This window comes from Pavona decussata, unplaced genomic scaffold (genome assembly GCF_977016875.1).
Source record: "Pavona decussata unplaced genomic scaffold, jaPavDecu1.1 SCAFFOLD_71, whole genome shotgun sequence".
Taxonomy (NCBI): domain Eukaryota; kingdom Metazoa; phylum Cnidaria; class Anthozoa; order Scleractinia; family Agariciidae; genus Pavona; species Pavona decussata.
Window position 1 is genome coordinate 361,285 of NW_028145490.1, and position 4,732 is coordinate 366,016.

A 4,732-nucleotide genomic window follows, 5' to 3' on the forward strand; every position below is an offset into this window, starting at 1 on the left:
TAGATTTCCTTACTTATGAAGAGTTTAAACTCCGTTATCAGTTACATACAAATTTTTTGACCTATGTTTGACTAATAAACGCTATTCAACAAAAAAAAAAAAAAGAAAATGGCAAAAAAGCTAACGGGGGTACGGCAAGAGCATCCTACACAACCGTGGGATACCTTGAATGCGCTAACAACCAAAGCCATACATAAAAGTTTCGTGAAGCATATATTTGAAGAACCCATCACAAATCAACACCTTATTGCCAATGGGTTAAAGCCGGACCGAATAAGCAAATACTTCAACTTAGCTTTCTTCATTACTATAGAAATGAAGTTAGCTATGTTCCAGTACAAAACCTTACATGATATAGTTTTTACTAAAAGCAAATTATTTAAAGCTAAACTGGTGAGCAGTGATCTTTGCTATTTATGCTCAAAAACAAAACTAGATCTAAAACATATACTTGTTTCATGTTCGGTGGTATCAGAGTTCTGGGAAATCTTTTTGGAATGGTATGAGACCCATACAACCATGAAACAAGAATTGACAAGCGCAAAAATCTTATATGGTATCATAGATAACGACCACCTTTGTAATTCAACTAATCGCCTCCTTCTAATTGCGAAATACAATATATATTGTTGCAGTATTAATGAAGAACCTTTGTTTTTTAGTACTTATCAAACAATAGTGATAAGCAAGGCCGAAATCGAAAAGCAAATATCAACAAGGACTAATGCAAATGAACGTTATTACAAAAATGGAAACCTTTAATTGACAAGAAGTTTGTAACTTAGAGCTGTGTATTACTTTTCTTTGCACTTTGTAGGGTTTAATGGATAAGCAAACCATAGAAGTCAATGTAACTGTATTATTCTTTTTTTGTTGTAGTTGTATTCTAGTGTATTGTAAGTGTTATGTATACGTATTGTAAAGAATAAAATATATATTGTCAATTAAAAAAAATCATGTGGATAAAAGAAAATAATAAATAAATAATTTTGCTAATAAGATTAAATGGTTAATTACCATGAAATCAATATCTCTATCAAATTTACCAAACTGAGGACATCAGTAATTGAAAGATCAACGCAGTTTCACCTCTGCAACGAGCCAGCTAGGATAAAATCTCTTTCCAATTTACTTCGCAGAAAAAAAGTAAATACTCAAGAGATTCTTTATCAACTCTGCAGAAAGTGCACAAAGGGGATTCGGCAATATTGAAACGAAACAATTTATCATTTGTGAAAACAATTCTATTTAACAACTTTTATTGAAAATTTCTTATTTTTGTGTCTAAAGCAACACCAAAGGCTAAGGAATAGATTTCGAACTAGACTTCTGGTGATAAAGTGTTAAATTTTGGCACACAAGATGTGCAAAGTTGAGGGTGGGCGTTCAAGATGTGGTTAGCCAATGATTGATTCCCACACAATATTTAACAGTGTTTTCAAATCTCACTGACGTTTTTAACATGATTGTATATTCTGAAGAAACGTGGTATTTATACTAAGATAAGCCAATATTTTCACCGCAAATGAACTGGAGATAAAAATAGTTGAAATATATGTCTTTAGTTTCTGTTTTGTTTTGTTATTTCTGGTTGCACATGAAACTCTCCTTTCAACCGCTAACCGGATAAAATCAGAACCAATGGCAGTGATCCTCACAGCAAAGATATCGTCTTTATTTTCCAGTCAGCTGCAGCAAGCCCCCAAAGTGATTGATTGTTGGATAATGGTTTGAAAATAGAACGTTGTAATAGTTCTTGAAAGAAGCGCTATCGTATTGATAACAGCTTCTATACGTACAAAGAAAAAACTTTCTCTTTCCCTATAACCATACACCTTTTTTTTTTATAAACGAGATACCGATCTCAACACACTGGAATTATTAGATTACAAAATAACTGAAAAGTCAAAGAGAAATCAAATGCACGTTTTGTTAACAGCAAAGAGAGCTGCATCGTGGAGTCAGAAAAATGACATTAAACATTCAGCGCCTGAACCAATGACTTGAAAGGTCAGCTGATACGACTGTTAAAACCATGAGCTCTTACTCGAATTTTCCAATCGAAAGAAAATCAAAGGGAATCGCCGACAACGTAAAGCAATTCTTTTTTTATATACAATAACATTCGTTTTATTCACAGATTGGTTTAAGTGAACAACCTCTGGCTTTAGAGATTTGATTACATCCCCAGTGAATATTAAAAGAGAAAACACTGGGTCGCTTGATAGGGATTTTTTGCTGGTTTATAGACTTACTAAAATGGTCGTGTATCCTGTTAAAACTTTTCAAGTAAACAAACTAAAAAGACATTTTAGTCACTAGTAATTAATGTTCAGGTGAGCTGCAAATAATTTACGACAGAAAGGTATGACTTTGAAGTCGGCCAATGTTAAAGCACGAAAAAGAAATAGCGCCATGAGTACGTTTCAAGTTCGGTTGCCTTAAACTCGAATATCTCTCCATCTTTTTTTTTTCTGTATGACGACCCCAGATGATTACTTTTAACAGCTATATTGACGATATTTCTGTTGCCTTGCTGCTTTAACAATACAATGCACTATCTGGATTTAACGAAAGCAAACGATGTGGGCGTTAATAATTTGACTAGTTCTCAGAAAATATCAACTATCTAAAACATATAAATGGTGTAAATTCTAGAGTAATATGCTACAGAAATATTTTGTGAATTACTGCATTAAGTACTATTAGGCACCCAATACAATGATTCGTGCCTGCTTGGGAATACTAAATAAACAATTTAAGTGGACTTAAAAAATAATCCAAGCTCTCTGCATTAATCGTACCTTTACGGTATTATGGCGCGAGAATATATTGAAATTGCCATAAGGTGCGTTGGCGTGCGATATTGTTTAGGATTAAAATTCTACCTTTTTTGTAGATCTTCTGCCAATACTTTAATTAAATAAAATAAAATGGCTAGGTTCATACAATTTTCTATACCACTACCAGAATTCATTTCAGATGTGCTTCGAAGAGGAGAAAGAAACCTTGCTCCTCGTTCTTCGTGGGATATTTTTTTTATAGCTGAGTAGAGTTGGTTAATATATTTATTTTTTTCCGAATTAAAACAGGCAAATGCAATGTCTTCTGGTCCTCTGGCTCATCAGTTCCCTCAGGTTTTACAGTTCCTTCAGGTTCTCCAGTTACTTCGGGTTTATCAGTTCCTTCGGGTTCTTCAGTTTCAGGTTCCCCGGTTCCCTCAGGGTTGTCAGGCTTTTCTGTTTCCTCATCTTAAAATAACGGTAAAGAGAAAAGGAAAAAAAAAGATTAGCGTTATAACTACAAAAAAAGTCAGTGTTACCATTATTCACGAATACCCCGGTGTTTGGGTTTAAAGACATAAGTTTTTAATGTTTCATGCCCAGTTGTCACATTTTTAGGGAGCGCGATATATACTTTGATTTATTGGTCTACCTCAAAGGACAATTCAAAACACACGTCCACATGTAAAACGCAGATAAAAACACTTGAAATTACAATAATTCACGGTATTCACACGAGAAGTATCGAAGCCCTGATAGAATTTATTTAATATATTAAATTGGGAACAAATTCACATTTCCATTAAATCGTTAAATTTCTTTGTCAATGTGGATTTGGCAAATGCAACTTAATTTTTTTTCCAAAGCTATGAAAAATCAAGAATAGAATCCATAGCTTGGGGTTTGATTTGACTACCCTTGTTATTAATCATGGCTACGACTAGTTGAAAACACGAATAAAGTTGAGAAACTCTGGATAGCACTTATGTGCAGCAAAGGATCCGAACCATCAGTTTTCGATATATATAGGTTAACAATTGTTTTAGGTCTTTCAATGAAAGTGAATCGATTCTGTCTCCAACTGTTTCCGATGTTCGATCGATAACTGAAGAGCAAAACTACATATGATTGTGTGGAAGTCATTAGTCTTAAACGAAAGTTCCAATTGTGTTTGCTTAAGAGGACCGAATATGGCAAAGGGGAGATGTTTGACTGAAAGAAAAAACAACAAGAACAACAACAGAACAGAACTTGAGTTTTTATATCACCTCAAAATACTTTTTTTAATACAATAGTTAAACAAAATTTGTGTTAGGAATGTTGCGTAGGACAGACTTGCGCAGAATAGTCTACGTTTTAACACCGTTCATAGTATACAAACCACATGCAAAGCTAATTTAAAGTTTGTAAATTCAGGTATGTGCTCTTTTGGTCAAAGAAGAAAAGAAAGAAGTAGACTATGATATATACCACTTTAAGGATGATACTAATAAATCGAAATAAAGGTGATAGCAAGTTAAAGTGGTTATTTAGAACTTTTATTTTGTTTTCTAACTTACCTTCCTGTGGGAGAGGAACACCTGAAATCTGCCCAAATAAGGCCACAAGACCCAAAAGAAGCAGAGCTTTGGAAATCATCCTCTTTAGCAGTCAGACCTTCTAACCAGTAAGATTTCTTTAAGCACAATTTTTTTTGCGCATTCATTGACCAATTTATAGGCAGAGGTGATTAATTAGGAATGCAAACCAAGATGCAATATTTAAATTACAATATCACTTTAACGATGCCACTTCAGAAAATATAAGTTAAAGCATGTTAATATTAGAATATTACGTTTACGGGATGTTAATGACGGCAGGATGACAGCAATATTTACTTTTTAGTTCTTGATATAAGTGGTTTATTTAGGTACCTATTTTTTAACAAAAATATGACACTTTTCCCAAAC

At 33.5% G+C, this 4,732-nt stretch overlaps 1 long non-coding RNA gene across 1 annotated transcript; it reads right to left on the minus strand.

The window, feature by feature from the left end:
- Nucleotides 1–2,436: 2,436 nt before the first annotated feature.
- LOC146477170 (uncharacterized) lies at nt 2,437–4,501 on the minus strand. Its single transcript, XR_014865393.1, has 2 exons — nt 4,343–4,501; nt 2,437–3,251 (listed from the first exon to the last, which is right to left on the minus strand). It is a non-coding gene; the product is annotated as an uncharacterized LOC146477170 (long non-coding RNA).
- Between the last annotated feature and the right edge of the window lie 231 nt (nt 4,502–4,732).